The 10,481-nt window shown below is 51.4% G+C and overlaps 1 protein-coding gene across 2 annotated transcripts in view; it reads right to left on the reverse strand.

Annotated features, from left to right (window-relative positions):
- Positions 1 to 10,481, reverse strand: part of GPR35 (G protein-coupled receptor 35) — a 36,949-nt gene that overhangs the window by 18,012 nt on the left and 8,456 nt on the right. Inside the window, exon 1 of one of the 2 annotated variants that reach the window (XM_060151657.1) lies at positions 8,233 to 8,303. The exons of the other annotated variant lie outside the window; for it this stretch is intronic. The gene's annotated coding sequence lies outside the window, so the exon portion shown is untranslated. Of the gene's footprint in view, positions 1 to 8,232; positions 8,304 to 10,481 lie in introns of those variants that run through there. 2 annotated transcript variants of the gene reach the window in all.

Here is a 10,481-nt window from a genome sequence, read left to right on the forward strand (position 1 = left end):
AAAATGTAAAAAACAGAAACACATGGAGGCTAAACAATACGTTACTAAATAACCAAGAGATCACTGAAGAAATCAAAGAGGAAATCAAAAAATACCTAGAGACAAATGACAATGAAAACACGATGATCCAAAATCTATGGGATGCAGCAAAAGCAGTTCTAAGAGGGAAGTTTATAGCTATACAAGCCTACCTCAAGAAACAAGAAAAATCTCAAATAAACAATCTAACCTTACACCTAAAGGAACTAGAGAAAGGAGAACAAACAAAACCCAAAGTTAGCAGAAGGAAAGAAGTCATAAAGATCAGATCAGAAATAAATGAAATAGTAGCAAAGAAAACAATAGCAAAGATCAATAAAACTAAAAGCTGGTTCTTTGAGAAGATAAACAAAATTGATAAACCATTAGCCAGACTCATCAAGAAAAAGAGGGAGAAGACTCAAATCAATAAGATTAGAAATGAAAAAGGAGAAGTTACAACAGACACCGCAGAAATAGAGAGCATCCTAAGAGACTACTACAAGCAACTCTATGCCAATAAAATGGACAACCTGTAAGAAATGGACAAATTCTTAGAAAGGTATAAACTTCCAAGACTGAACCAGGAAGAAATAGAAAATATGAACAGACCAATCACAAGTAATGGAATTGAAACTGTGAGTAAAAATCTTCCAACAAACAAAAGTCCAGGACCAGATGGCTTTACAGGTGAATTCTATCAAACATTTAGAGAAGAGCTAACACCCACCCTTCTCAAACTCTTCCAAAAAATTGCGGAGGAAGGAACTCTCCCAAACTCATTCTATGAGGCCACCATCACCCTGATACCAAAACTAAAGATACTACATAAAAAGAAAATTACAGACCAATATCACTGATGAACATAGATGCAAAAATCCTCAACAAAACACAAGCAAACAGAATCCAAAAACACATTAAGAGGATCATACACCATGATCAAGTGGGGTTTATCCCAGGGATGCAAGGATTCTTCAATATATGCAAATCAATCAATGTGATACACCATATTAACAAATTGAAGGAGAAAAACCATATGATCATCTCAATAGATGCAGAAAAATCTTTTGACAAAATTCAACACCCATTTATGATAAAAACTCTCCAGAAAGTGGGCATAGAGGGAACTTACCTCAACATAATAAAGGCCATATATGGCAAACCCACAGCAAACATTATTCTCAATGGTGAAAATCTGAAAGCATTTCCTCTAAGATCAGGAACAAGACAAGGATGTCCACTCTCGCCACTATTATTCAACATAGTTTTGGAAGTCCTGGCCACAGCAGTCAAAGAAGAAAAAGAAATAAAAGGAATACAAATTGGAAAAGAAGAAGTAAAACTGTCACTGTTTGCAGATGACATGATACTATACTTAGAGATTCCTAAAGATGCCACCAGAAAACTACTAGAGCTAATCAATGAATTTGGTAGGTTGCAGGATACGAAATTAATGCACAGAAATCTCTTGCTTTCCTATATACTAATGATGAAAAATCTGAAAGAGAAATTAAGGAAACACTCCCATTTACCATTGCAACAAAAAGAATAAAATACCTAGGAATAAACCTACCTAGGGAGACAAAAGACGGGTATGCAGAAAACTATAAGACACTGATGAAAGAAATTAAAGATGATACCAACAGATGGAGAGATATACCATATTCTTGGATTGGAAGAATCAATATTATGAAAATGACTATACTACCCAAAGAAATCTACAGATTCAATGCAATCCCTATCAACTTACCAATGGCATTTTTTACAGAACTAGAACAAAAAATCTTAAAATTTGTATGGAGACACAAAAGACCCTGAATAGCCAAAGCAGTCTTGAGGGAAAAAAACGGACCTGGAGGAATCAGACTCCCTGACTTCAAACTATACTACAAAGCTACGGTAATCAAGACAATATGGCACTGGCACAAAAACAGAAATATAGATCAATGGAACAGGATAGAAAGCCCAGAGATAAACCCACGCACCTATGGTCAACTAATCTATGACAGAGGAGGCAAGGATATACAATAGAGAAAAGACAGTCTCTTCAATAAGTGGTGCTGGGAAAACTGGACAGCTACATGTAAAAGAATGAAATTAGAACACTCCCTAACACCATACACAAAAATAAACTCAAAATGGATTAGACACCTAAATGTAAGACCGGACACTATAAAATTCTTAGAGGAAAACATAGGAAGAACACTCTTTGACATAAATCACAGCAAGATATGTTTTGCTCCACCTCCTAGAGTAATGGAAATAAAAACAAAAATAAACAAATGGGACCTAATGAAACTTCAAAGCTTTTGCATAGCAAAGGAAACCATAAACAAGACAAAAAGACAACCCTCAGAGTGGGAGAAGATATTTGCAAACGAATCAACGGACAAAGGATTAATCTCCAAAATGTATAAACAGATCATGCAGCTCAATATTAAAAAAACAAACAACCCAATACAAAAATGGGCAGAAGGGCTTCCCTGGTGGCGCAGTGGTTGAGAGTCCGCCTGCCGATGCAGGGGACGTGGGTTCGTGCCCCAGTCCGGGAAGATCCCACATGCCGCGGAGCAGCTAGGCCCGTGAGCCACGGCCACTGAGCCTGCGCGTCCGGAGCCTGTGCTCCGCAACGGGAGAGGCCACAACAGTGAGAGTCCCGCGTACCGCAAAAAAAAAAAAAAAAAAATCGGCAGAAGACCTAAATAGACATTTCTCCAACGAAGACATACTGATGGCCAAGAAGCACATGAAAAGCTGCTCAACATCACTAATAATTAGAGAAATGCAAATCAAAACTACAATGAGAACGGGCTTCCCTGGTGGCGCAGTGGTTGAGAGTCCGCCTGCCGATGCAGGGGACGTGGGTTCGTGCCCCGGTCCAGGAAGATCCCACATGCCGCGGAGCGGCTGCGCCCGTGAGCCATGGCCGCTGAGCCTGCGTGTCCGGAGCCTGTGCTCCGCAACGGGAGAAGCCACGACAGTGAGAGGCCTGCGTACCACAAAAGAAAGAAAGAAAAAAAAAACCTACAATGAGGTATCACCTCATACCAGTTAGAATGGAAATCATCAGAAAATCTACAAGCAACAAATGCTGGAGAGGGCGTGCAGAAAAGGGAACCCTCTTGCACTGTTGGTGGGAATGTAAATTGATACAGGCACTATGGAGAACAGTATGGAGTTCCTTAAAAAACTAAAAATAGAATTACCATATGACCCAGCACTCCCACTACTGGGCATATTCCCAGAGAAAACCATAATTCAAAAAGACACATGCACCCCAATGTTCATTGTAGCACTATTTACAACAGCCAGGTCATGGAGCAACCTAAATGCCCATCGACAGACGAATGGATAAAGAAGATGTGGTTCATATATACAATGGAATATTACTCAGCCATAAAAAGGAACGAAATTGGGTCATTTGTTGAGATGTGGATGGATCTAGACACTGTCATACAGAGTGAAGTAAGTCAGAAAGAGAAAAGCAAATATCGTATATCAACGTATATATGTGGAACCTAGAAAAATGGTACAGATGAACCGGTTTGCAGGGCAGAAATTGAGACACAGGTGTAGAGAACAAACGTATGGACACCAAGGGGGGAAGTGGAAGGGGGGTGGTGGTGGGATGAATTGGGAGATTGGGATTGACATGTATACACTGATGGGTATAAAATGGATGACTAATAAGAATCTGCTGTATAAAAAAGTAAATAAAATAAAATTTAAAAATTCAAAAAAAAAGGAAAGAAAAGAAAAAAAATCCATAAATTACTAATATCAAGAATGAAGGAGGATACATCATTTAGATCCTACAGACATTAGAATAATAATAAAGGAACATTATTAATAACTTTATGCAGAGACATTTGACAACTCAGTTGAAATTCACAAATTCCTTGAAAGTCACAACTTGCCAAAATTTGTAGAAGAAATATAAAATTTGAATAGCCTGCATCTATTAAAGTTGTTGAATTTATAATTAAAAACCTTTCCACAAAGAAAACTCCTGACCCAGATGATGTCACTGGTGAATTCTATCAAACATTTAAGGATGAAATAATGCTAATCTTAAACACTTTCTGAAAATAAATAAGGAGGAACACTTCCCAACACATTTTCAAAGACAAGCTTTACCCTCATAGCAAAACTAGACAAAGATGGTATTACAAGAAAACTACAGATTAACATCATGTATGAACATAGACACAAAAATCCTTAATAAAATACTTTTAGCTGATTGAATCCAGCAATATAGAAAACAAATAAGCCACCATGCACAAGTATCCCAGGATTGTAAGGTTTATTTTAACATTAGAATATCCATCAATATAATTCGCTATATTAATAAAATAAAGGAGAACATAATCCTCTTAATAGGTGCAAAACAATCACTTTACAAAATTCAATACCATTTATGACAGAAACTCTCAGCAAACTAGGAACGGAAAACAGGTACGCTCAAAACCACAAAATATCGCTGAGAGAAATTAAACTGTCAAAAATGGATAGCTACACCATGCTCGTGGGTCGGAAGGTCCCACCCAGTTCTCCTCACGTCCATCTGCACAACCAAACCTATTAAGGAAGCACGAAGCATCTCGTTCTGCGGGCTTTGCTTTCCAAGCAGACCACAGCACTGCCCTCTCCCCTCAGCGCCCCCCGCCCGGTCCCCGCGCACCGGGACACCCTCCTGTCTCGCTTGCAAGAAGGCAGCAGCCTTCTGGTTGGTCGCCTCCCCCCAGTCGTTCCTGAGACTCCAGCCAGAGACAGATGTCAAGCAGGCACACATGGGGCTCCCACTGCCCAAGACGTGAGACCCCAGCTCCCGGAACGGCCTCGGGACCCTCACGTGCTTCTCCAGCCTCAGCCCTTGCCTCGTTCCCAAGCCCACTCCCCGCACTGCAGGTACAGAGAGCTTCTTTCCATTCTCTGAGGGTGCCCGGCTCTTCTGCCAGCCCCTGCCCTGCACCTGGCTGACCCCAGGCTGGTCGAAGACCACCCAGCCCCACCGCCACCCCCATGCGTCACCTATCACCTCATTGTCATGACTCTCTGGGTGACCCGTGTGCAGACAGTCCAACCTGGAGCTGCACGTGCTCACAGAGGGGCTTCAGAATGAAGGGACTAGGGGAGCAAGATGGTGCACAGGGAGCGCAGATGCCGGCGGTCCCGTCCATGGGGCTTGGGGGATGAGGGCTGAGCCCACAGACATGCACACGTATGCCCCGGCACCCCGGCATCACATCTGCCCAGGCCCCAGAACCTGCAGGGGACCTGGCCTGGCCCCGGACGGCGCAGCCCCAGCCCAGCCCAGCCCGAGCCAGTGCTGGCTCCTCAGCCTGCAGCCTCACTTCCTGGGTGATTTGTGAAGGGACCAGGTGTCCCAGGCAGCTGAGGACAGGCCCTGGCCCTGTGTGTCGGGGTGGGGGTGGGGGGAAGGGGCGGGGCAGCGGGGTGGGAGGCGGGAGGCTTAGGAAATCCGCACAGGAGTGCCCCTGACTGAGCCTCCACAGCCACTGGTCCCAGGGACCCCGAGTGAGCAGGCTCCCAGGCCGGACTCGGGGCTGTGCGGTCTGGGCAGATGCAGCCTGTACTCGCCAGGGATCAGAGAGGAATGGCCTGAAGGTCGCTGCACAGACTGGACACCCCCGGGCTGCGGCCAGAACCCTGGAGACGGAGAGGGCCCCAGAGCCGCAGAGCCGAGCGCTCCTGGGACGGGCGGGCCCAGCCTGCCCCAAAGCTTGTCCTCTCAACTAGAAAGGACTCTTCCTCTGACGGAGCAGCCATGTCCTGGGCCACGTGTTGTCATAAAAACTCAAGTGTCCCCAGGAAGAAAGTGCCTTTTCCCTTCACTTCAAACGGCAGCAAAAGCTCCGTTAAATCTGTTACACGTCAGGGAAGAAAAGAAATTCAGCAACGGTACAAGAGCCATAAACGGGACACTGAACGAGGCTTGCTTAGGAGCGGAGAGGGGCAGACAGAGACAGAGACGTAGAGACAGAGAGGAAGGGCTCGCTTAGGAACGGAGAGGGGCAGACAGAGACAGAGAGGCAGAGACAGAGAGAAAGGGCTTACTTAGGAACGGAGAGGGGCAGACAGAGACAGAGACGTAGAGACAGAGAGAAAGGGTTTGCTTAGGAACGGAGAGGGGCAGACAGAGACAGAGACGTAGAGACAGAGAGAAAGGGCTTGCTTAGGAACGGAGAGGGGCAGACAGAGACAGAGACGTAGAGACAGAGAGGAAGGGCTTGCTTAGGAACGGAGAGGGGCAGACAGAGACAGAGACGTAGAGACAGAGAGAAAGGGCTTGCTTAGGAACGGAGAGGGGCAGACAGAGACAGAGACGTAGAGACAGAGAGAAAGGGCTTACTTAGGAACGGAGAGGGGCAGACAGAGACAGAGAGGCAGAGACAGAGAGAAAGGGTTTGCTTAGGAACGGAGAGGGGCAGACAGAGACAGAGACGTAGAGACAGAGAGGAAGGGCTCGCTTAGGAAGGGAGAGGGGCAGACAGAGACAGAGAGGCAGAGACAGAGAGAAAGGGCTTGCTTAGGAACGGAGAGGGGCAGACAGAGACAGAGACAGAGAGGCAGAGACAGAGAGGAAGGGCTCGCTTAGGAACGGAGAGGGGCAGACAGAGACAGAGACGTAGAGACAGAGAGGAAGGGCTCGCTTAGGAACGGAGAGGGGCAGACAGAGACAGAGAGGCAGAGACAGAGAGAAAGGGCTTACTTAGGAACGGAGAGGGGCAGACAGAGACAGAGACGTAGAGACAGAGAGAAAGGGTTTGCTTAGGAACGGAGAGGGGCAGACAGAGACAGAGACGTAGAGACAGAGAGGAAGGGCTCGCTTAGGAAGGGAGAGGGGCAGACAGAGACAGAGACGTAGAGACAGAGAGGAAGGGCTCGCTTAGGAAGGGAGAGGGGCAGACAGAGACAGAGACGTAGAGACAGAGAGAAAGGGCTTGCTTAGGAACGGAGAGGGGCAGACAGAGACAGAGACGTAGAGACAGAGAGAAAGGGCTTACTTAGGAACGGAGAGGGGCAGACAGAGACAGAGAGGCAGAGACAGAGAGAAAGGGTTTGCTTAGGAACGGAGAGGGGCAGACAGAGACAGAGACGTAGAGACAGAGAGGAAGGGCTCGCTTAGGAAGGGAGAGGGGCAGACAGAGACAGAGAGGCAGAGACAGAGAGAAAGGGCTTGCTTAGGAACGGAGAGGGGCAGACAGAGACAGAGACAGAGAGGCAGAGACAGAGAGGAAGGGCTCGCTTAGGAACGGAGAGGGGCAGACAGAGACAGAGACGTAGAGACAGAGAGGAAGGGCTCGCTTAGGAACGGAGAGGGGCAGACAGAGACAGAGAGGCAGAGACAGAGAGAAAGGGCTTACTTAGGAACGGAGAGGGGCAGACAGAGACAGAGACGTAGAGACAGAGAGAAAGGGTTTGCTTAGGAACGGAGAGGGGCAGACAGAGACAGAGACGTAGAGACAGAGAGAAAGGGTTTGCTTAGGAACGGAGAGGGGCAGACAGAGACAGAGACGTAGAGACAGAGAGGAAGGGCTCGCTTAGGAAGGGAGAGGGGCAGACAGAGACAGAGACGTAGAGACAGAGAGGAAGGGCTCGCTTAGGAAGGGAGAGGGGCAGACAGAGACAGAGACGTAGAGACAGAGAGAAAGGGCTTGCTTAGGAACGGAGAGGGGCAGACAGAGACAGAGACGTAGAGACAGAGAGAAAGGGCTTACTTAGGAACGGAGAGGGGCAGACAGAGACAGAGAGGCAGAGACAGAGAGAAAGGGTTTGCTTAGGAACGGAGAGGGGCAGACAGAGACAGAGACGTAGAGACAGAGAGGAAGGGCTCGCTTAGGAAGGGAGGGGGCAGACAGAGACAGAGAGGCAGAGACAGAGAGAAAGGGTTTGCTTAGGAACGGAGAGGGGCAGACAGAGACAGAGACGTAGAGACAGAGAGAAAGGGCTTGCTTAGGAACGGAGAGGGGCAGACAGAGACAGAGACGTAGAGACAGAGAGAAAGGGCTTACTTAGGAACGGAGAGGGGCAGACAGAGACAGAGACGTAGAGACAGAGAGAAAGGGCCTGGAGCGTCTGAGAGCCAGGCCCGCGCACTCCGGCCCCATCCCGCCTGCTGCTCGGGAACCCTGCCCCGCCGGGCGCCCTCCCTGACAATCGCTCTCAGAGCACCAGGATCCCGACACTCACCCCGGAAGCGCTGCCGCCCCCAAGCTGACCAGGCCTAGGGAGGGAGGGAGGATGGTGAGAGAGAAGGTCCAGGCTCAGGGCTGAGCAGGACTCGGGTCCCACCGAGGAGGCGCTGCCTGCTGTGCCTGGAGCAGGAAGTGATTTGACCACAAAACTCAAGCAGATGGTTCAGGGCAAAGTCTTCTGGCAAAGCCCGGGAAAGGAGGCGTCCTCACCTGCACACCCCCTGGCCCGCCCCTCTGGGCCATCCAGGGCCACGGCACATGGGAGGGAGGCCCCCAGTGGCATGTCCACAGAACAGGGACCCCAGGCAGGGCCTGGCCCTGGACACAGCCCTGGGCTCAGCACAGGGCACTCAGCTTGGTGTGGGTTCCGTGAAGCCCAGGTGGGCCCAGAGTAGGGTCCCAGTCTGTGTCAGTCAGTATAGTGGAGGCTTGAGGCAGCAGTGGGCGCCCCCGGTGCCCCAGGCCGTCCCAGAGCCTGCGGGGGCCCCGCCTTTTGCGGTCCCCCTCAACCCGGGGGATCCTGCACTGGGCCTGGGGACCAGCATCAGACATGATATTAGACAAGGCCCGAGGTTTCTAACGCATCAGGAGTCCCACCACAGGCAGGAGGGGGCACGGCCACCGCAGCTGGACGGGCTCAGACCCCGGAAGACCCCCGGGAGCAGGCCCCTTCCTTCACTCCCCTCATCGGCAGACCTGGGCTGCGCCGGACCCACCCGAGCAGACGCATCCAGACCCGGGGGTCCAGGGCAAACCGGAGGGCCAGCGCGCGGACACGGGACGCCATGTCGGTGTGGCCAGAGCCCGGACGGTGAGGACACTGGAGCCCAGAGGACAGAAGCTGCGCTGGCGGTGGCTCAGCTACGAGGCGACCGTGTGCAGTGGATCTGCGCCTGCCTGGCTCCTGAGGCTGGCCTGGCGCAGGCCCCCTTCAGTCGGCCGGTGGCTGGCCGCTGTGAAGGGATGAGGTACGGCTGGCGCAAGCCTGGGGCTGACGGCAGGAGGCGGCCTGGAGCTTGGGGCACGGAGGCCACCCCGGCGGCGCCCTGCCTCTCAGTGCCCAGACTCTGCTTCCTCTGGCTGAGTAAACAAGGCCGGCGCCCGCTGCACCAGCTGTGGCCTAGAAGCCCAGGGGGTGGGCGCCTTCCCATCTGCAGCGGCCGCGGTCCTGGCCTTCAAACGACCCCGCCGTGGGACCCAGACGGGGCCCTCACCCAGCGAGGGACCAGGACTCTCCCCAGACGGCACAGCGAGGGTGTCTGGCCGAGGGGAACCGTGAGTCACCCCACGGGCTCCTGCGGAGAAGCCGGCAGCGTCCACCCTCTGCCCCGGGAAGGCCCACCCCCGCCTTCTGGGGTTCTGGGGGTCCTGGCGCCTTGCCCGGGGCGGGAGCCCAGTGGTGTTGGGGCAGCTGACAGCATTTTACTTTTCAGGCCCCTTTGGAAGGGGGGCGCTCCGCGCGGCCCCTGTCTGAACCCTCACGGGGTGAGACAGTGCACTGGCTTTCTCTGTGTTCACGTAAATGAGGCGCCTCGAAGCGAAGCAAGTGGGGAAGCGAAGGGGATCCGTGTTTCACAAGAGTTCAGACGCGGTGGCCCAGCTCAAGTGCGCCCCCCGGAGGCCTCCCCAGACCGCCCCGGTGGAGCAGGGAGCCCCAGGCTGGCCCGAGGGAGAGGTGTCCAGCACACAGCTGGTCGTCCAGGCAGGGCCATCGGGTGAGCTGGCCGACTGCAGAAGGGCTTTGGGGCTGGGCAGGGACGTGTGGGTCTGGAGGTACCCCTCCACGCCCCAGCCGATCTCGGGACCGAGCTCTTCAAGGCAGTGGCGGCTGCAGAGAGCACACGCACCCTGTGGAGGCTTAGAGAGAAAGTCCACTCCAGGGAAGGCTGCGGCCGCGGCTCAAGAATCAGGAGCAGCCTGTCTCGGTCGCTGCCGGGACAAAACACCGCAGGCTCGGAGGCTTAACCACAGACATTGATTTCTCCCAATTCTCGAAGCTGGAAGTCCAAGGTCAAGGCACTGGCCAATTTGGTTCCTGGCGGAGCCCCCGTCCTGGCTCTCAGAAGGCCGCCTTCCGTGTCCTCACGCGAAGCTCTGCTACCTCTTCTAAGGACACCCACGGGGTAACCTGCCGGGGAGACCTAGCCAGGCGGGGTGTAAACACCCTGCATTTAAGCCCCATGTGGGACTCCAGATGCACGTGTCAGACCTCCCCTCCTTCCCTTATAAACATCCTGCACCCCA

Source organism: Lagenorhynchus albirostris, chromosome 6, assembly GCF_949774975.1.
Source record: "Lagenorhynchus albirostris chromosome 6, mLagAlb1.1, whole genome shotgun sequence".
NCBI classification, from domain to species: Eukaryota; Metazoa; Chordata; class Mammalia; order Artiodactyla; family Delphinidae; genus Lagenorhynchus; species Lagenorhynchus albirostris.